Source organism: Pleurodeles waltl, chromosome 5, assembly GCF_031143425.1.
Source record: "Pleurodeles waltl isolate 20211129_DDA chromosome 5, aPleWal1.hap1.20221129, whole genome shotgun sequence".
In the NCBI taxonomy this organism is placed as follows: Eukaryota; Metazoa; Chordata; class Amphibia; order Caudata; family Salamandridae; genus Pleurodeles; species Pleurodeles waltl.
Window position 1 is genome coordinate 809,286,071 of NC_090444.1, and position 23,576 is coordinate 809,309,646.

Consider the following 23,576-nt stretch of genomic DNA (forward strand, 5'->3'; position numbering starts at 1 on the left):
CAATCGTAAGCACAGGTAATAACAATTATGTGCTAGTGCCAAGCACCTGAAACCACAGGCTTCAATTAAGCACCACTTGCTACTCAGTTTGTCCTTCTGTCACATTCACCTTAGGGTGGTAAAACTTACCTTGGCTCTTCTTCTCTCATACCATATCCATCCTGCTATCCCTCATGTTTGTATTACTGGCAATAACCTATTGTTTTTCCTGTACAGTGTGGAAATACTATCGGTGTGACTCACTCTCCGTGTTACGGGACTGCTCAACTTTGCTGAGTTGGGTTTTTGGGCTAGTTGATAGCTCATCTGGTAAATGGTACTGGAATTCTTCTCTGTGAACCACTGTGTTGTGTGACACAGTTGAAACATCACACATTGAGGTTTTGAAGTTTTCTTCTGGGACGCAACACACTCCAACAAGACAAAATCACTAGTAGTATTCAGTGAGGGCTACATGGGGTCAGGTAGGCATTGTGGAAACCTTAATTAACACGTTTGACAGACGTTTACCCTGGTTCTGCAATACCTACTTATGTGGAGCTCCTAGTTGGAGCTCTTATTGGATAAAATAGGGAAATGTCCAGTAAAAGCCATTTCAAAGAATACAGTCATTATTCCAAATGGCTTCTTTTGGGAACATAAATGTCAAGTCCCTGTAGTCACAGAGTTTTGGATAATGCTTTGGGAGGGGGGTTTCTCAACTGTAAGCAAGTTTATACAAGTCATTCAGGGAATCCTTAAGGGAAGACATAAGGTATGCTAGTCGTATCAGTGGGACTGACCTTCACCTAGAGTGCATAGGGTTAAGGCTAGCAAATTATGCCCTTGTGGAGGGGCTTATATGTCTTAAACACAAGTTTAGACCTCCACTAGTGTCATCTATAAGGTTCAAGCTCAGTATCTCTAATGCTATCTGTATTTAACCACTAGCTCCATCTTGACCACTGACTCCATTTTGTGCTTAGCTTCAAAAACCGTCACATTGGTGGCACAGGTATTTTTCCCCGCACAGCTTATTAACATGTTTTTTGCTCTTTTCTCATCAAGGATGGGAACATAACATGGAGGAGTAGTAGAGGTAAGGATGTACAGACTGAGAATGTTATGGTAGAGCAGTGTACAGCTCTGTCTTGGAAGTACACCTTGGGATCTGTCCAGTCTCTAGTTGTTCTTTAAACACTGACCTGATACAGCCAGCATTTGAAAAACAACTTACTTACTGGAGGGAGGTTTCTAAAACCTTCCTCTTACATTTTTTTAAAGTATATAAGGTGGGGAATCTTGGCAACTGGAGGAAGAAGGAACTCCTCAGAAGGTATGCCTTTCCTAGAAAAAAAATCCTATTGTGGTTTAGTCTCCCTTCTGTTTTGGTTGTCCAGGGTTCCACGATCTGAAGTTGGCAGGCAAAGGGATAAAGTTGGTGTAAACCCCTTGGTGATGCTTTCTTAATTCTTATTTTTTGCTCTGCAGTGTGCATGCATGAATACGTAGTCAATATATATATATATATATATATATACATATATATATATATATATATATATATATATATATATATGTTATATTATTTATTGGAGTATTGCATTTTCTTTGTGTCTGATATCATTATTATTCTACTGCTGTGATTACTTTTAGAAATGCACCTATGTTGCTGCATTTGAAATAAAAGCTCACATTATTCTTTTCATTTATGAAACATGGGAAGTGCCTTAATACATTCATTACTCAGATTCAGAGTGCTGGAATCCTTGCATTCCTTTCATTTGGTTACCTCTCAATTTGAAGCAGAGCAGAACAGTATCCCAATCATGCCTTTAGAACCCACAAGAGATATTCAACCAAAAGGTCAAATTCACTAACACTCCCTGACAAAATATGAAGCCCAAGATGCCCTATCAGAAATTGATTGAATGGAAGAGCCACGCCGGGCTAATCAGGATACCAAGGCTCCCACTGCTAATATTCCACCTAATTTATTAAGCCTATGTCGCCGAGGAAGGGGACAGGAAGAGGTGATTGTTATTGACCAGGGAGGCTCCCAGGAATCAACGGTAGCAGAGGGGGGCAGTCAAGTGATAACAAAGTGCATGCTATCGGGAGTAAGGTGCCAGACGGGGACACTATGAAGTTACTTTTATGGAATGTGGCTGGAATTATAGCAAAACCCAGTGACTATATAATGTTGCAACTTTATAGACCAATATCACATTATCTTGCTCCAAGAAACCTGGGCTACTGATTCAATATTTAGATCTGGGTTCCTGGAAATCAATGCCCATACAGCACCCTCTCCCACAAGCAGAGGATCAGGTGGGCTGGTAATTTGTCTGAAGCACGATTTACTTCCAGTTGTGAAAGCTACTGCTATTTCTAGAAGGGATGTGTTCGGTGTTGTACTACAAATATGTACTCGCTCTGGGACCAAGCATTGAGCTACTGCTAATATCTATGTTAGATCTGCCCCTATAAAAACTCAGTCAGCTACAGTGAAAAACATAGCAGATATGCTGACCCAGTTAAGTAGGGGTTCTCAAATAATAATGGCAGTGGATTGTAACGCCTATATTGCAAATGATATGTGGGATGCCAGATCGTCAGGTCTCCGAGGTGGGTCCATGAGTAAGTCCAGGGTAGTCCAGTGTAACCAAAAGGGGTGGCAGTTCAACTTGAAGGGCTGGCTATGTCAGATATGCCACCCTGCCAACTTTCGAAAGAGAATTATTTACTAGTCTTTTAGACTATATATTTCTTGATCAAATGCTCTGGCCCTTTCTTCAGGGCATGACCATGGTGGAGAGCTCAGATAGCGATCACCAATCGCTGACTGTTGTTTTTGATGCAGGCCATTCAAATGCAGAAGTCTGGCACCTAAGTTTCTGGCTAATACTGTTGAGGTAACAAACAACAATGGATTCCCAGGTGGGGTTCAAGAAAAAGGTTACTACAATGGACCAAGTCCTGTGCTTTAAAATTGTTTGGTGGAAGTATATTACCCTTAGGTGGGACCATCTCTATGTCACCTTTATTGATCTAAGGGCAGCATTTGATTTGGTCAGAGGGGTAAAATTGTGTAGGGTTCTAGGATCATATGGTCTCCCAGATGATCTCCTCCAGATTCTGAGTTTCATACTCAATGATACTTATGCTAGGGTGAGGTGGAATCAAGAGAGAACATTAGGGCCCATATTCCAATTAAATGAGGAGTTAGACAGGGTTGTGTATCGGCACCCACCCTGTTCAGCCTCTGTATCAATGGTGCAGTGGATTGGCTATTACAAATTAAACACAATGCTCCAAAGTTAGCTGATGCTCCAGTGTCAATTTTGATGTTTGCTGATGATAGCCTACTTATCTCGAGAACCCCTATAGGCCTTCAATCAGAGCTGGACTCCTTCACACTTTTTGTAGGAGTAGAGGGTTGGAAATAAACCATTCAAAATCTTAGTATAGGGTGCTCAACATGCATACGTTATTTTGTGGTAAAATGTTCATCAGGGGAGCCCTACTAAACAGGTTAAACATTTTGAGTACATGGGTGTAAGTATGGAAGACAATTTGACATGAGTCCCTCAGACTGAAAAGAGTAGAACAATCTTCCATCAAAGGGCATCTGTAATTGCCAATAAACACAGGGGATCTATGGGGGGATCCATTCCACCTGCCCTTACCATGTACAAAACAACAGTTGTGGTAGCAGCGACATATAATGCAGAGCTGTGGGACTATAATAATTGTTATACCCTAACGTTGATTAAAAATAAGGCCCATATTTATACTTCTTTAGCGCCACATTTGTGTCATTTTTTGACGCAAAACAGGCGCAAACTTACAAAATACAATTGTATTTTGTAAGTTTATACCGCTTTAGTGTAAAAAAATTACGCAAATGCGGCGCTAAGAAAGTATAAATATGGGCCTAAATGTCTGAGGGCTCTGTTAAAATTGCCCATGAGCACCCCTTTTATACTGCTGATATTTGATATGTCCCTTAAGCATATTCACCATGCAACTTCCATAAGACCATTATTATACTGGATATGCCTTTGGTCTGCTGAGGAATTGACCGCATATAGGGATGTTCTGGCAGAATTAATTGGTCACGATAAACATATCCATACCCCATGGCTTAGTTATGTTAAGAGCTTGTCCCACTCAATCAAAATGGGGGAGTTATGGGACTCTCCATCGAAAATAACCAAAAATATACCCAGGATATAAAGCTAGTCTACTGGGAATCTGTACTAACACAGATTTGGAAAGATCAAGCAAGAGAATGTTTGACTGGGCAATTCCTAAACCACAAGTGTTTCCCTGAGTACAAACAATATCTGGATAGAATATATCCGTCTCAGGCTAAGCACTTGTCTGTAAAATTTAGACTGGGCATTCTATCGCTAAACTCTGGTATAGTACAATAGGGAAAAGCAGGTTGTCAATCTAGTGCTTGCCCATTTTGTCCATTGCATTACGAGATTAAAGCCCATCATCTCCTCTTCTGCCCCATGTATTGGAATCCCCACCCAAAGTGGATTATTTTGCCGTTTGAAAGTCACTCGAGTTAGGAACCATCAGGAGTCACTTAGGATTTGAAAGTGTCACAAGTGAACAGACTGTGTTTGCTGTCTCTCGATTTTTGTTATGGGCATGGAAACTGAGAATGAAGGGGCTCCCCAACTAGGTTTTGCTGAAATTGCCTGTGTTTCTATATGAAGCAAATGTAAAAGCTATCAGGTTTGAAACAGTTATTTAGCTGTTCCTTAGAAATGGTACGTAACTGCAGTGATCATTCTCTATTGTCTAACTGATAATGAAGTACTATCTACTATGATCATTGCTATTTGGATTACACCATTTTGGGATTTGGTGGGACATCCAATGGTTATGTCTAATGCACTTTAAAATGATTTTTTGTAAATAGGGTTTTTACGGTATTGCTCTTATTTGATGAGTTAGAGAACTATTTTATTTCTCTAATCGACTTAGTGCTATACTGCGATAAATTATTTTATGTTTTTTCAGCAGAAATGAACATTATTACTAATACACAAGTCCTTCCTTCACACCAGGTCACAGACTTCCTTGCTGTGGTTCCATGAGGAAAAATTATGATGAAGAGCATAGGTAAACAACCTGTACCTCTATTCGATGACTCCCCAGTGCAGTCTCCCACAAACCTGTTATGTGGTAAACATACACTATGAATCATAACAAATGTATTCACTTAGAAAATATCTGTATTTATCTGGAAATCTAATCTCTCTTCTGCCCATACATCTCCTACGTGCATCAGCATCATGATAACCCACATCACTCCTTCCTTTACCATCAGATGTTCCAGGTTCCTCTCATGTCTTTACCAACCTACTCTTGTTCCTCCTTGAAGCGTCTTCATTGTGATTCCTAACTACTTTCTTCACAACCTTGGGTTCAGAAAATGTTGACTAACACTTGCTAGCACACCATGTAAACTTAACTTTTACTATCTGACAAGTCGATACCTGTAATTCCTTAACTCTGAATCTTTTGTCGAAATCTTTTTTGTACAATTTCTGCTTCAACGCATCCTTATCCCTCAATTTGATTTAATTCATTTTCACTCTTTTATTGTTCATGTCCATCATAATGGCTAACTTGGGTGTCCTTCTCGTTAGAAAATCAAAGGAAGATTGACCAGTTGCACAATGTACACTGGTTCTATATGCTCACGCAATCTGTCTAACATCATCCACAATACCTCTGTCATTAGCCACAGCCATCTCAATGCTCTCATTATCTGTTTACTGTTTCTACCAGGCTATTGGCTGTGGGATTAGACACAGCAGTTATACAATGAGGTATATTTCTCTGATTTGGACCTGGCTCTTTTTGAGGGTCATCCCCAAACTTTTTTCCTTCCTCCTTGACCTCTTGTTGTTGACTCTAGGACTCTCAGCACTTTATCACTTCTGAACAGTGCTAAAGTGCAGGCGCTCTCCCTTCTAAAGTTGGTATGATTAGCTTACACCTAATTGGCATATTTAATTTACCTGTAAACCCCGTGTACAGTGGTATGTCTTTACCCAGGGCCTGTAAATTAAATGTGCCAACCACAGAAGTAGCCTTTCAAACCTGTCTCAGGCCTGCTAGCACAGGGCCTGGTTGAAAAGTTTACTGCCACAGGGAGCTGGCATCTAAATTTACATGCCAGGCCTGGAACTCCCCTTTTACTACTTTAAGTCACCCCTAAGGTAGGCCCTAGCTAGCCCTATGAGCAAGGTGCTATGGGGCATATTTATACTCCGTTTGCGCCGGAATTGCGTCGTTTTTTTTTAACGCAATTTCGACGCAAAACTAACTCCATATTTATACTTTGGCGTTAGACGCGTCTAGCGCCAAAGTCCATGGAGTTAGCGTCATTTTTTAGCGTGGACACCTACTTTGCGTTAATTATATGCAAGGTAGGCGTTCCCGTCTAAAAAATCGACTCCGAGGCATGTGCGTCGAATTTATACTCACGGGCAAAAATCACACCCGGGAGTGGGCGGGTCCAAAAAAATGACGTACGGCCGCCTTTGCGCCGTTTTTTTGTGCCTGCAAAAGGCAGGCGTTAAGGGACCTGTGGGCTCTGAAGGATCCCAGAGGTGCCCTCCCATGCCCCCAGGGACACCCCCTGTCACCCTTGGCCACCCAAGGCTGGAGGGACCCATCCCAGGGACATTAAGGTAAGTTCAGGTAAGTGTTTTAAAAAAAAAAAAATTGTGGCATAGGGGGGCCTGATTTGTGCCCCCCTACATGCCACTATGTTCAATGACCATGCCCAGGGGACAGAAGTCCCCTGGGCATGGCCATTGGGCAAGGGGGCATGACTCCTGTCTTTGCTAAGACAGGAGTCATTTCTATGGGGGTTGGGAGTGAAAAAAAAATGGCGCAAATCGGGTTGAGGCAAGAAAATTGCCTCAACCTGACTTGCCCCATTTCTTGATGCCCAAGCCCCATATCCCCCTACGCCGGCGCTGCCTGGTGTACGTCGTTTTTTTTAACGCACACCAGACGGCGACGGCGGCTAACGCCGGCTAACGCCGGCTAACGTCATTCAATAAATACGGCGCCCGCATGGTGCTTCAGAATGGCGTTAGCCGGCGCTAATTTTTTTGACGCAAAACTGCGTTAGCGCAGTTTTGCGTCAAAAAGTATAAATATGGGCCTATGTATGTAAGAAGCAGGACATGTGTCTGATTGTGTGGCCTGTCCAGGTGGTGACAAACAGCCTATTTGGTTTCTACCGCTGTGAGTGCTGCCTTGCTCATAGGATTGCATTGTAAATTTCCTGCCTTGTGTCTAGGGGGTATTGTCTGACCTATGAGGGGTAGCGTAGGCATGTTTGCTATGGTTGTAATGGTAGTGAGAAATGCTGCATACTGGTGTAGATGGATTTTTTATTACCACTATAAAAATGCCACTTCTAGAAAGTGGGCTTTTTTCTGTGCTTATGGCTCTGGTGTTTTGCAGCTTGACTCCAATCCACGGTTGGGGCAGAGTGACAGCTGGACTTTGTGTATACGTTTCAGACAGCCTGTACACAGGGAGGGTGGAGGTGTCACAGATATGCATCTGCATATTGAATGGTCTTCCTGGGCTGAGAGAAAGAGAAGCAGGGCGCACCTGCATTAGTAAAGGCTGTGCCTTGGCCTCACACAAAGGGCTCATTTACCCCCAACGGATGTCTGGAACCTGTGCTGGAGTATAGAGGAGAGACTCCTAGAATAAGTTGGAACTGGTTGGAACCTCTTCTCACCTCTTTTGTAAACGTTGTGCAAAACTGAGTATAAGTACATGGGTTTTTCCCAATGTTGCAGAGACAGTAATGTACTACTGAAATGGACAGAGGATGCTGCTGGAGGGACTCACCAGGCACCGCTTTGGACTGCTGCTGTTGTGCTGATCTGTGACCTACTGGGTCACTAGGAGGAACAGTCACTGACTGCAACTCTATGTGCTGGCCTGCTTGTTTGGGCACTACTGCCCTTTGCCCCCCCCCCCTTTGATTGTCTCTAGGGCCTGGGTGCTGAGGCCTCTGTTGCCTGCATCACAACATTAGAGAAACATTGTGGCCCATATTTATACTTTTTGACGCTAAACTGCGCTAACGCAGTTTAGCGTCAAAAAGTTTTGCGCCGGCTAACGCCATTCTGAAGCGCCATGCGGGCGCCGTATTTATTGAATGGCGTTAGCCGGCGCAAGCAGACCGGCGCTGCCTGGTGTGCGCGAGAAAAACCACGTACACCAGGCAGCGCCGGCGTAGGGGGAAAATGGCGCATGGGCGTCTTAAAATGGGGCAAGTCAGGTTACGTCGAAAAAATCGTCGTAACCCGACTTGCGCCATTTATTTTCGACGCCCATCCCCCATCAACATGACTCCTATCATTGTAAAGATAGGAGTCATGCCCCCTTGCCCAATGGCCATGCCCAGGAGACTTCTGTCCCCTGGGCATGGTCATTGGGCATAGTGGCATGTAGGGGGGCACAAATCAGGCCCCCCTATGCCAAAAAAAATTATTAAAAAAAAAAAAAAAATACTTACCTGAACTTACCTGAATGTCCCTGGGGTGGGTCCCTCCAGCCTTGGGTGTCCTCCTGGGGTGGCCAAGGGTGGCAGGGGGGGTCCCTGGGGGCAGGGGAGGGCACTCTGGGCTCATTTTGAGCCCACTTGTCCCTTAACGCCATGCCTGACCCAGGCGTTAAAAAGCGGCGCAAATGCGCCGTTTTTAGCCACGCCCACTCCCGGGCGTCTCTTTTGCCCGGGAGTATAAATACCACGTAAAGGCCTGGGAGTCATTTTTTAGACGGGAACGCCTCCCTTGCATATCATTAACGCAAGGAAGGGGTTCACGCTAAAAAATGACGCACATTCCGGGAACTTTGGCGCTAGACGCCTCTAACGCCATAGTATAAATATGGCGTTAGTTGGCGTTAGTTTTGCATCGAATTTGCGTCGAAAAAAACGACGCAAATTCGGCGCAAACGGAGTATAAATACGGCCCTGTATTCCCTGCTTCCCCAGCATGAGGGAAGCGTTGTAGTTAATTGCAGCTGTTTTCTTGCAGCGTGAGCATAGCACTATATTTGAAGGCTCCTGTGTAGGATGGTAGCGCTTGTTCCCTTATTTGTTTATGCACGGGGAGCTCCCTCCGTTTTGCCGTGACCGGGGTGGGTCTTGAGGAGCAACTTTAGCAACACAAAAGGATGATGGACGGAGTGCTGACAATGCAAACACTCACCCCCAGTCACAGATCTGGGTTTAATCCATCGTTCTTTTGCTCACCATGCCACCCCAGTTTGGAGCCAGCCATATGCAAATCAGTCTTGACCCTGTTCCTCATGGGAACAGTCCAGCCCGAACTGCCAGGCCAGGTCCTCTCTGGACCGGAAACAAGCATCCTGGGACCGGTTTCGGGGTACCACCCCTCATCAGCCAGGCTAGCTTGATTCCAGTGGCACAGTGAGCAAGGGACCCACGTCTGGGCATACCCTTCCCACTTAGGGCAACTTTAGCAACACAAAGGGATGATGAACGGAGTGCTGACAATGCAAACACTCACCCCCAGTCACAGATCTGGGTTTAATCCATCGTTCTTTTGCTCACCATGCCACCCCAGTTTGGAGCCAGCCATATGCAAATCAGTCTTGACCCTGTTCCTCATGGGAACAGTCCAGCCCGAACTGCCAGGCCAGGTCCTCTCTGGACCGGAAACAAGCATCCTAGGACCGGTTTCGGGGTACCACCCCTCATCAGCCAGCCTAGCTTGATTCCAGTGGCACAGTGAGCAAGGGACCCACGTCTGGGCATACCCTTCCCACTTAGGGCAACTTTAGCAACACAAAAGGATGATGGACGGAGTGCTGACAATGCAAACACTCACCCCCAGTCACAGATCTGGGTTTAATCCATCGTTCTTTTGCTCACCATGCCACCCCAGTTTGGAGCCAGCCATATGCAAATCAGTCTTGACCCTGTTCCTCATGGGAACAGTCCAGCCCGAACTGCCAGGCCAGGTCCTCTCTGAACCGGAAACAAGCATCCTGGGACCGGTTTCGGGGTATCACCCCTCATCAGCCAGGCTAGCTTGATTCCAGTGGCACAGTGAGCAAGGGACCCACGTCTGGGCATACCCTTCCCACTTAGGGCAACTTTAGCAACACAAAGGGATGATGAACGGAGTGCTGACAATGCAAACACTCACCCCCAGTCACAGATCTGGGTTTAATCCATCGTTCTTTTGCTCGCCATGCCACCCCAGTTTGGAGCCAGCCATATGCAAATCAGTCTTGACCCTGTTCCTCATGGGAACAGTCCAGCCCGAACTGCCAGGCCAGGTCCTCTCTGGACCGGAAACAAGCATCATGGGACCGGTTTCGGGGTACCACCCCTCATCAGCCAGGCTAGCTTGATTCCAGTGGCACAGTGAGCAAGGGACCCACGTCTGGGCATACCCTTCCCACTTAAGGCAACTTTAGCAACACAAAGGGATGATGGACGGAGTGCTGACAATGCAAACACTCACCCCCAGTCACAGATCTGGGTTTAATCCATCGTTCTTTTGCTCACCATGCCACCCCAGTTTGGAGCCAGCCATATGCAAATCAGTCTTGACCCTGACCCTCATGGGAACAGTCCAGCCCGAACTGCCAGGCCAGGTCCTCTCTGGACCGGAAACAAGCATCCTAGGACCGGTTTCGGGGTACCACCCCTCATCAGCCAGGCTAGCTTGATTCCAGTGGCACAGTGAGCAAGGGACCCACGTCTGGGCATACCCTTCCCACTTAGGGCAACTTTAGCAACACAAAAGGATGATGGACGGAGTGCTGACAATGCAAACACTCACCCCCAGTCACAGATCTGGGTTTAATCCATCGTTCTTTTGCTCACCATGCCACCCCAGTTTGGAGCCAGCCATATGCAAATCAGTCTTGACCCTGTTCCTCATGGGAACAGTCCAGCCCGAACTGCCAGGCCAGGTCCTCTCTGGACCGGAAACAAGCATCCTGGGACCGGTTTCAGGGTACCACTCCTCATCAGCCGGGCTAGCTTGATTCCAGTGGCACAGTGAGCAAATGACCCACGTCTGGGCATACCCTTCCCACTTAGGGCAACTTTAGCAACACAAAAGGATGATGGACGGAGTGCTGACAATGCAAACACTCACCCCCAGTCACAGATCTGGGTTTAATCCATCGTTCTTTTGCTCACCATGCCACCCCAGTTTGGAGCCACCCATATGCAAATCAATCTTGACCCTGTTCCTCATGGGAACAGTCCAGCCCGAACTGCCAGGCCAGGTCCTCTCTGGACCGGAAACAAGCATCCTGGGACCGGTTTCGGGGTACCACCTCTCATCAGCCAGGCTAGCTTGATTCCAGTGGCACAGTGAGCAAGGGACCCACGTCTGGGCATACCCTTCCCACTTAGGGCAACTTTAGCAACACAAAAGGATGATGGACGGAGTGCTGACAATGCAAACACTCACCCCCAGTCACAGATCTGGGTTTAATCCATCGTTCTTTTGCTCACCATGCCACCCCAGTTTGTAGCCAGCCATATGCAAATCAGTCTTGACCCTGTTCCTCATGGGAACAGTCCAGCCCGAACTGCCAGGCCAGGTCCTCTCTGGACCGGAAACAAGCATCCTGGGACCGGTTTTGGGGTACCACCCCTCATCAGCCAGGCTAGCTGGATTCCAGTGGCACAGTGAGCAAGGGACCCACGTCTGGGCATACCCTTCCCACTTAGGGCAACTTTAGCAACACAAAAGGATGATGGACGGAGGACTGACAATGCAAACACTCACCCCCAGTCACAGATCTGGGTTTAATCCATCGTTCATTTGCTCATCATGCCACCCCAGTTTGGAGCCTCTGGCTGAAGGAAATCGATCATGTCCGAGGCGTGCTTGCATAGGTGCCCCCAGAGCACCGAATCGCGTGCAGTAGCGCCCCTGGGGCACCAGCAGGAACTGCTTCCTGGAAACATCGCAGATGCCTTGTGGGACGTTGTACAGCTTGGGCACCTTGTCCGGTTGACTGGGCGTCTACGCCAGACAGACAACTCTCCCTACTCCCCGAGTGCAAGGCCCGCTCCAGGTGTAGAGCTGTTGCTCCACATGGTCATGCATGCCCGCCTGGAGGTGAGGTGAGGCTGGTCCCTCTATTCAGCGGTCTGGGAGGACTTTGGACTTGCTGCAACATGCCACGCATGCAGCCACTCTGGGGCTGCCTCGTTTCGTACAGAGGACCCCGTGAGGTCTCCCTACGATTTCTGTGGTGGGCACCCTCTCCCCTCTGTTGAGGCATACATTGCGGGGGTGGGAGTTTCCTATGGACAGGCTGTCAGGACAGGGAGGAATCCTCATAGAAGGCCCTGATCCTGTCAGTCTGAGACAAACATTACTGTATTTACGTATCCTTACTGCTTGGCATCTATGGGGCTGGGATTTTTCTGCCCTTTTTGTGTGATGTAGGTGAGGGTGTATTTCTGATAATGTCCTGGCATTTTTGGGTAACATGTGCTCACTAGGACATGTGCATTTTTGGTTGGTAACACGTTGTCCATTACGTACATTTCTATTGATATTGTTTTCCTGACTACTGCTCAGGTTGCAAAATAACCAGTAGCCTATATGTTTTATGTGACTAGTGCTGGCTTTTGCAGAGTAATAGTAACTGAGTAATGTTGTGACAACTGCTTGTGTAGCTGGGTATTACTGACATGTTGTGTTTGGTCTAATACGTTTGGTACAATACAGTTAATTTTTGTAAAACTTGTTGTTGTGTTTTCACTGTGTTGTGTGTGTTGTGCAATCACTTTACACATTGCATCTGGGATAGGCCTGATTGCTCTTGTCAAGCTTCCAAGGTTGTGAGCAGGGGTTATCTTGGGTGTGTAACTCCCTCGCTCTGACTTGAGTGGATGGGTTCTGGCTTAGATGTATCCCGTAGCCGACCAGAAACCCCATTTCTAACATTGGTTGTCAGCGGTGAGGAAAGGACTTGCGCTTGCACAGTACCATTGTGACTCATTGTTGTACCACAAAATTGTATTTAGACCATCACATGTTTTGTTTCCCCTGATTTTCTCTCAGTGGTCATATATTCCTTTTGTTTAGCTCTTGCACTCGGGTAGTTGGTTGTCACACTTGTATTTAGTGTACTGTATCAAAATGGGGTCGACCTTTAACCTCGAGGAACTGTCATTTTATATGCAGGAGGAATTAAAGGGGTTCTGTAGTGAGAGAGGACTGCCAGAGAGTGGGGACCTCGTAAGATGTCTGAATTTCTTTAAAAGGTTTGTTACATATGCCTAGGGGAGGAGTGTCTTTAGTGGGTACTCAGAGGATCCTGATTGCAGTGAGGGTTCCCAATGGGAGGGATCCCAGACCTCATCCCTAGTAAGCAGTGAAGAGACTGACCAGGAGGGTGAGAAAGATCAGGGGATGCCAGTTGACAGGGAAGGCCTCAGTGATAGGGAGCAGTGTCATTCCTCATTCCTTGTCACTTAGAGATAGGTGGGAAGAGAGGTACTTTAGGTTGCAGCTAGTTCAACTGGCTGTGGAAGAGAGAAGGGCTGAGGTAGAGAAGACCTTAGTCCAGGAGAGGATGGCAGAGAGGGCCTTTGCCAGAGAAAGACTCACTGTTCAGCGCAGTCTGAAGGGTTTGGACTCACTAGTGCTGCAGGTGGAGTCCAGTGGTGGCAGCACAGTTAAGTGCAGTGGCAGAGACAATCCTCACATGCCCTCAGTTCTGCTACCTATGTTCCAGAAGGGAGGAGACATACGTCAGTGGTTGAGGGAATATGAGGTGGCTTTGGTAGTGCACAGGATCCCTGAGAAGGATTGGGGGACTGGCCTGGGGAGCAATATTCCTGAGGAGGGAAGGGATGCCCTACTGGCCCTCGAAGAGAGTGACAGGAAGGAGTATCCCCCTATCAGGACGCACTGATGAAGAAGTATGGTTTCACCCCTGAGCAATACAGAAAGAGGTTCAGGGCCAGTAAGAAATTGTCCCACCAGTCTTGGGGGGATAGTGGAAGATTACTGCATGGCACTGGATAGATGGGTGAAGCGTAGCACAGCAGACAATTTTGAAGGGCTATTCAATCCAGAGGGTCTAGTGAGACATTTGGGGGTGTTCCTGAAATAAGTGGTCTAGGTGTTTCCCAACCAGATAAGGTGTGAAAGGCTTGCAGTGTCCCAGATAGGTCCCACTGTAGTGGGATGTGTAAGAGATCCCATGTCTGGTCTCAGAGGAGAGGGAATGGGGGTGGACTTAGTCCCAAGATGTCTGAGATCCAGTCCCAGAGCCTGGAGAGTTCCATGAGTGAACACTAGGAGGGGAGCCTAGCCTGTACCGCAGGGCCATCTGCTGGGAGAGTCCCCATAATGTCAGGAGGACTTCAGCAGGCAGCTGATGTCAGAATTCCACCGGTCCTGGTGTCTGGTGGTCGCTCTTCAGAGTGGTGGAGGCGGAAATCAAGACAGAGGGTTGAGAGGGGGTTGTGAGCCCCAGTGGAGAACCAGGAGGGTCAGGGTTCAGCTCTGAGGTCAGAGCTCACACGCATGACCCCGGTGATACCATTTTCGGGCTGGGGGGATCCTGGCTCTGCCAGGTGGGCAGAGATCAGGAGACCAGTGCCAGCTAGACTCTAGTGCAGCCCTTAGGGAAAGTGTTTCTCTTGTGGGGGGTAGGTGTGCTCCCCAGGAAGTCCTGGCTTGCCAGGCAGTGGTCCAGTCTGAGGGTAGTGACCCTAGGCTGGGTGGTCAGGTTCAGAGGGTAAGCTCTGACCTGATGAGGGGGTGGTTGGCCCAATCACCCCCCTTGTGTGACTTCTAGAGTTAGTCTCCATGGTAGGAGGATGCAGAACACTGAGAGTGGGATTCGGGGAGGGAGAGACACACCCAGACACCTGTTAAATCTGAGGGTGCAGACCCTGGGTTGGGAGGCCAGTTCAGGGTGATGACCCTGGGCTGGCGGGAGAGTTGTGCAGGACGGCTGTACCCAGTGCCCTGACAGTTCTGGATTCTGGTGGTACCATTCATAGGAGAAGGTGGCGAGCCCCTAGAAGTAGCAGAGTGTCACCCCTAGCCCCTGTGCAGCCTCTGGGTGCAGATCCTAGGTTGGTGGATCAGTGGCAGGGTAGAACCCCTGAACTAGTGTGAAGTGAAGTGGAGAGAGGTTGTCCATGGTGGTCCCTGTGGCCGGTAGAGGTCAGGCCCCACCTAGAAGTTTGTGTTCAAAGTGCCCTACACTGCAGGATGACAGGAGCCTTTTGAGCGTGTCATCGGCAGGAGGTCCCACCCCCAAGCAAGACCAGCTCTGCAACTATACCTCCAGGGTTGTTGCACCAGTAAATGCTATGTCCATGGTGGTCCCTGAGGACGGTAGAGTTCACGCCCCCAAGCAGTTTGTGTTCAAGGCCTCCCAGTAGAAAGCAAATCATTTGTTTCAAATGGAGAGAACTCCATGCGGCAATATTGGCATTTCTAAGTATTCCACATAAGTGTTGGCACATAGATTAACAAGACTAGTGGGAAAACTAGTGCCTACTAACCACAAGCTATAGAATAATGACTGTTGATTCAGCAAAAACATTTGATAGCGTGAATTGTGATTTCATTTGTGTGGTGTTGGGCAAAGCCTAACAAGTGGTGACAATGAGTTCTTTCAGAGAAATTACCATCCATTTCATAACCAGCCTCTTGATTTATTACTGGGTTGCTTCACTGACCTGTGTTGCAAAGGATAGCTCTTCATGGTTTTTATACCTTGTTATGTATTACCTGAAGACTCTGTAATAACTGTAATCTGCAGAATCACTTGTAATATGAAGTGTTTACTGTCTTTGAACTGATGTGACAAAACTATAGTTCATACCAAAAAAACAAAAAATCAGGCATTTCCAAACAACTTAAAGATTTGATTAATTATTGTAGAGATATGAATTTAGTGAAAGGCATACTCAAAGCATTGTCTTTGGCATGTGACAAATATGGTTGGAAATGACCCCGGAGCTATTTAATATTTGGGGGACTGTACTTTTATTCTGCCATCAGGCAGCCTGCCATATTTAGAGAGCTCTGTCTGCCTGGTAGAGATCTCTATACCTTCAGAAAAAACATAAAATCAGGCATTTACAAAAAACTTAAAGATCTGATTGATTTTCATACAGATATGAAGTTTGCTGAAAGGAAGAAAAGAAGAATTATCCTTGTTTTTGACAAATAAAGTTTGCTAAGGACTTCTGAGGTGATTTAGCATTTGAGGGACTGTACTCTGCTCTGCCACCATACAGCCTACTATATTTAGAGATCTCCACCTGCCTGGCAGCTATCTCTATGCCTGAAGAGGAGCCATCACCACAGCAACTCCTCTGAAGACAGGTACATTTGCTGAGTGGTCACTCAGCAAACGTATCTGCTATTGAAATGTAAATGTTTTTGAAAAATAAGAAACTAAGGACCTCATTAGGAATTTGGCGGTCTGTGGACAGCCATGGCGGTCCGCCGTATTATGAGTCATGCTGGCCTATGGAGAAAAGCTCTCTACGGTCCACCCTGGCACCACCAGGCAGCGCAAACCGCTGCGATCACGAGGCTGAACAAACAGGCCGGAGGAGCCTGTGATCCCACCAGACACATTATGAGGTTGCACACCACCAATGTGATTGTGGTAGTCCAACCACCACATCCTAGCAGGCAGAAACGGCGAGTATAAAGGGAGACACTCACCTGCAGACAAACTGATATGTCCGGTGCTGCCATGAAGCACGTCCTGCTGCTGATGATCATTGAAGGTGCACAAAATCCATGCTGCCATGCATGCAATCAACTGTAAGTACACACATCTACCTGTCCCATTACAGTCAACAATAGATCGTTGTGCCATCAGCCACATCATGTAGGGGTCACGCTAAGGGTACCAAGTACCATTGTCACTGGTTCCTGGTTTGGAATCAGACACAAATAAGGACACATTCACAGTCATAATATGCCCTCTTTGGGCAGGTCACTCACACTGCACCGCAAAGCTACACAAAACACACTCACTCATCTCAAAAATAGGGATAGTGAAGTGTGCACAACATTGTGTCACACAACACAAGCAGCACAGCAACATCACATCTACAAATACAACTCATTCACTCACATTGCACATATGCCATAGACTGTCACCACCTTCAGCACACACATGTATGGATATAGCATGGAACACAAACACCACTACCATTAAACAATCCGGCAATGGAAACACATTTCACCCACTTTGCAACACAATGGAAGAAGAATGGGATGCACAATAGACAAAGAGATACATATGCAAAGATCACTATACAAACAATACCTGCACAATAGGGGATGGGGCATCAGGAGCACCAAGAAAAGGAGGCTGCCCTGGGACACATATGACTTTGCGCAACATTTGCACAGGAAATGGACCTGCATGTATCTCAGGGACAAACAATACTAGACCCAAATGACATGCCTATCCGCACAATGAGCACATACAACTCCAACTGCATGGGACATACATCTACATGACCTAGCTGCCAGGTACAGACAGCAAAATGCACACATGCAAGGTCAAATGCAAACAAAGATAGCACAATTGAACACACTCTGTGTCTCCACAAACAAAGCTCAAGCTGCCACACATTAGATGAATCTATAATTCATATCAGGGGCCAAGTCTAACACCATACATGCTACTATTGGAAACACAAGTTGAAATGCTTACCATACCAAACAGTACACAATGCTATGACACCACCTTTGCATTTACACCCACATATCCATAGAGTCAACTTATACCCTTGTCTTGGCGGACACCAACACTGCCCACAAAGTCAGATACTGCAAACAACAGCAAATTGATCAGCCAGCAGGCTGAAACACACACAACTGTAGGCAGGCAACACAAGTTACTCAGGAGTAATATAAAGGTAGAAATGAAATTACAGGACAAATGTATAAACAGCAAAACAACAACTTGGGTTTATTAATATCAAAACTTTAAAAGTCTAAGGCCATTGGCCAGTCCGTCCTGAAGTATCCAGACACATCACTGTGCTGTCATTTGACTCCTAACTGCCAGGGAACCTCCACAGGAAGGGATATTAAGTGGGCAGGCAGACACCTTAGGGATCATCCTGGGGGAGGGTATATATTTTGGATGCATAGTTTTGGGTTTCGGAGGGGTGGACTGCTTCTTAGGAGGGGTGGGTTTCTTCTTAAGAGGCTGGGTATAGTGTTTGCAGGGGGCCAGGTGTGACAGGGGAGGACTTGGAGTTGGAAGGGATGGGTTGGGAGATGGGTTAGGGCCTCTTGGGTTTGCAATGGAGTGGAGGGAATAGTGTAAAGGGCACAGTCAAACAAAACAACTTTCTTAGGAACACAGGGACTGTCAGCAGAAGGGGGTGGGGATTTGGAGTCAAGGGAGTGGATGTCTGCTGTGCCGGTGAGGATGTCATGGGTGTGTGCTTGTGGGAGATATGCTTGCGTGTGTGTGGTGTCTATTGCATGGGTGAGTGTTAGAATTTGCATGTCTTGGGGGGCTGGGAGGTGGAGGTGATGTGGGAATGTTGCTGTGGTGTCTGCAGATATGCTGGTAGTGGTGGATGTATGTGTGTGTTGGGGTGGTGTCTGGAGGTATGCTGAGTGTGTTATTGACTGTGCTGGTGGTGCATGTGGGTGTGTTTAATGTTGTGTGTGTTGCGGTGGGGGTGTCTGGGGAAGTGGTGCCTGATATGTGTTTGGTCTGTTGTTTGCTTGTGGACAAGTTTGTTTTGCTGTGCTTGTGGCTATGTATGCTGCTCTTGTGTGCTGAGGTAGGTGCGTGTAAATCGGTCTGTGTGCTTGGGGTAGGTAGGGAAACGAAGGATGTGGAGTGGGAAGAGGGAGATGGAGGAGGGATGGAAGGTGGGGAGTGACTGGCTGCAGTTAGTGAGGAGGCCAGAGCATGAAAAGGTCTCTATAGGCCAGGCATTGAACCAGGAGTGCCTTCCAGGAATCTGCTGCTGGTGGGTTGCCAATCCCTGGATGGCATTCACAATGGCTGTCTGACCCACTGAGATACTTCTCAGGGGGTCAGTAGCCTCCCCACTGAGGGCAGTAGGGATAACAGGGGTTGGGGCAGAGGTGCCTGCGGCAAAGGAGACGCCCACCCTCTTGGGTGAGCAGGCACAGACCACTGGTTGGGGAGCAACAGGGAGGGTGGCAATAGAACTGGGGATGGTGGACACAGATGGTACAGGGGTACACCCCATTGGGTCCGCCACCACTATGGAGTGGCCACTGAAGGAAAAATCGGATGATGAAGAGGATGTTGGTCCGTTCTCCCCTGTGGCACATCCTCACCCTCCAGGCCACTGGGTCCCTCTGTCTCAATGGTGTCTTGACCCAAGGTCCCGTGGCCTGATGCATCCCCACTTTGCTGTGCTCCCTCTCCTTCAATTCCCTGGCCTGATGCTGCAAATACAAAAAGAAATATGGTCATCACATGTCCATAATCATACTTGAACAGTTCTGATTAGCAAACTTTACCATGATGTCAAGTAGGCCCCAGCGACAAACTCCCCTTAAGTGGCCTATACATGTGCCATACCATATGCATGCATGTCATCTGAACTGCCAACCGTTGCCCGCAGGAAAATCAGGATCTCAGACAACTACAATTTGCATGGATGAAGTTGTACAATCACAATAACCATTGAACTAGTAGGAAACCTCATCACCCTCAATTTTTTGCCCCATGTATCATACCAATGGCCAAGGCCAACTGCATTCCCACAGATCCCACACAAGGGCATGCACACAGCTATTTGTCAAATGCATAATGTCCCAATAATACGAAATAATGCTCCAAAATCCTGCCTTGTTGCTGACAAAAGTATGATAACCTGGAGAAGGTGACATGGAAATACTTATGTCACACTGGAAGCAGTTCCACAATCCACACTTCACCAAGTGATAATTGTGCCAGTGGAGTCATGGAAGTAGTTCTAATGTTGCTCAGATAGGCTGCACATTTGGCATGGAAATGGACACTGTAGACATCATGTGCAAAATGTAAGGGAGAGATGTCTCTAAACTCCACAACACAATGAATCAGCAAGCTCCAGGGAAATCACCACTATAGTCTGTCACCCCTTCCAATGACATACTCTGAGTGCATCAGTAGACTCCATAACTTCCTTGGATGTTGGAGAGGCCCAGAGATTTGCAAGTACTTGTTGAAGGCCATCAACATGTTGCCCAATTTGAAGCTAGATTATCGTCTCCATATGGCCATGCAAGCCCAGATGTCTAATACTGAATGCTTGTACCCAAACACATGTGATTTTAACCTAACTGCAAGTCACTCCATGATGCATGCGAACAGCCAGGTTACAAACCTAACCCATTTCACATGTGCAAAGCATTTTTCTGCATGATTCTACATTAATGGCATAGAAATGCAAATTGTGGCTAAAATCTCTATGGCTATCTGTCATGTCCCTAATTTCTACTGCCGTTATATATGCCAAATGACATGCTATGATACATGAGGGTATGTGTCAGCCAATAAACAATAGTGACACACTCCTCTATGTGGCACAATGTGGAATGTTCCCCATTGTAAATGTCTTATTCCACACAAAGGTTGTCATGCACATAAATGTAAGGGAATACAAACATCATCCCATCAACACAGGCCGACCATGCATGAAACAGCAGCTTACAAGTGCTTTGCTAAAGAGAAAGGGACACATGCGGAGATGAAGGCACAAGGAATGTTGGCAACAGTGATGTCACATAAATCATGTCAATGGACATTCTCTGCTTACCAAGGGAAGGTTTTGATATGCAGCGGCACCCAAAGAACAATGCATGCTCTGTCATATGTATGATGGCCATCTTCACATTGCAGAATGTAGCGAGGAATCAGTACCCATCATATGTGGAAGGCAACTAGCCTCTGGGTGGCGGATGCCAAAATACTCATTTCACCAGACACATGGCAGAGGTCAGTGATTCATCACTTCCTTACATTTGGCCTGTCACACTGAGGAGTAGTGGCCTGTTGCATATAATTTGCAACCACTACAACAACAAACAGTACTTGCTTGATCACTGTACACAGCCATATGTCATCCCTGGAGGGCAGGTTGTTTGTGGATTGTACACAGTTGTGTCCTAGGTCCCTGGGTCAATAGGCAAGACACATCAGTATACAACACATGACATGTCTACACAAACACTCATCTACTGTGTTACACGTGGCTCATTCCCTAATCATCACGGGGAAGCTATCAGAACCTAACACATTCACTTGGCAATGTGACAGGCAGGAATATGCCCTGTACTCACCCCCTTGTGACTGATCCTCAAACGCCTATCAAGGTCTGGGTAGGCCACCACCAGAATGCAGGGGATTAGGGGGGTCATGGTCCGATCGGCACCCCGCCCACGTCAGTAGGACATCCCCAGCTTGACTTCTGAAATCTTTCAGGCCAAGCATCTCTGATTCTCTGACATCTTCCGACAGTGGGAGCTCCGCCAGGTGTAGACCCCAAGGTCTGCACCTTCTTGGCAATGGATTTCTATAGTTCCTTTTTCTAATGGGCATTGACCTGCATGGATGCAAAAGACAAATCAAGAGATTACAATCACAAGTTTTAACACAAATAGTTGAGTCGAACACGTTAGTAACACCAGGCAAGAATTTTTCTATTTGTTAATACTCCGTAAGTCTGAAACACACAAGCCAATAAGTACTGGGACCTGACAACAGACATATGTATTTGAATCTGCAGACTAACCCACTACCTTGCTCACTGCCCACAATGACTGTGATGTGAAACACAATGAAACACTACATACCTATGTGGCTTCTGAAGGGTAAACTCCTTAGGCATGAATAGACCAACACATTCACACTCTGTGAGGTTGACTCATTGCATACAGTCCCTACAGGCCAGAGTACAAACTTCAAAATTAGACATGAGTAGCAATCAAGGGGCTGCCATTGTGGGTATAGAAAGTGTCTTCTTTGTCCATTTGTGGACATGTGGAATGACAAATGCAGACTCATGCCACTTCATGGGGTGAGGTTCTGTGGTTGGGCCTGTACCACAGAATACTCCGTTGGACATATGTGTCTATCCTACAGAGATGCCATCCAACAAACAAAAGCATGCATTGTACCGTTCCTGCTATGTGACCAAGGTAGTGAGTCACATATCGTGGCCTCCAAGAAATCTACACACTGTCTGCACTGCGGGACTGTCAGTTATGCAATATGCCTGTACAGGACAAGTATGACCTGTGTGAAGGTGATAACAGTGCTGTGGGAGTAAGGGACGTGTCATGAGTCTGAGACATACATTGACAATAATGCTAAATGCATATATGGACTAGGTTAATGATTTACCTCTGTACCCATTCCCAATCTGATCAAGGGAATGAGATATTCTGGGCAGCACTGCAACAGAGCCCCATTTTGGCCACATCACAGGATCTGCTGGGGAACAGGGAGTGGACACAGTGCCACAGTTACAAAGCCACAGTGACCCCCCCACCACCTAGACTAGGTCCTATACTGGGAGATACATTTGACAGGCCCTGGTCTCTGCAGTCTGAGCAGACAGAACCTACATAACACTCCATTGCCATCACTTCCATGCATGACAGTACATCATGTAGCCAACAGCAATTTGGCATGTGGTGTTTGTGGCAAACTGAATAGCAGAGTGACTCATGATATGGCTTCCACACAACAGTTTAACAAGGCCATATGTAGGTTGAAAGATTTGTGGCACTGTACACACTGCTCACATGACTCTCAAATGACTCATACAACATGCATATACAGCTCATGCTGCCATGCACATACATGCTGCCCAACATTTACAAAAATCATGAGGAAAAAGATAACATTGGATGGCACTAATATCTCCTTACTTAGCTATGCACATTCAACAGAAGGATGATATAGGGCCCCAAAAACCTCACACAACACAATGTGACTGAACTTAACGTATGGCATTGGCCACCAATACCTGAACATTGTCCATCCCATTGATGCTCCACAGACTTCAACTACAGGCACACAAGAAGTCTAACTGACACTCAGGGTCACATTCTAGCCTGTGAGGAGGGAAAAGATGGTGAGGTCCAGAAAAAATTGGGCACATGAGTGACTTACCTGCTCCTCTGGTGAGCCATAAAGAAGTCCCTACAGGGCTAATACCTCAGCCACCAGCCTCTCCAGCTCCTCTGGTAAGAAGGCAGGGGCACTATCACCTGCTGGACGAGGCATGATTGCTCCCAGAGGCGAAGCACAGCAGCTCAGGTTGTGGAGGTGTTTCTGGCAGCAGTGTCTGGAGTCAAGTGAGTGAATCAGAAGAACATGGCAGTCACTCCTGCCACGTACATATTCGTACGCATTCCTCACCACTGGCGGACACAGCCATTGGCCAGCGACCACCACTGGCAACAACATTATTCTATGGCTGTGTCTACTGCAGGTGCAACCGCCTACCGCCATGATGATTTCTGTCAGCAGTTGCA

The 23,576-nt window shown here is 46.9% G+C and overlaps 1 protein-coding gene across 7 annotated transcripts in view; it reads right to left on the reverse strand.

The window, feature by feature from the left end:
• LAMA2 (laminin subunit alpha 2) overlaps window positions 1-23,576 on the reverse strand; it is a 3,379,260-nt gene that overhangs the window by 2,863,188 nt on the left and 492,496 nt on the right. The gene's annotated exons all lie outside the window — the stretch shown is intronic.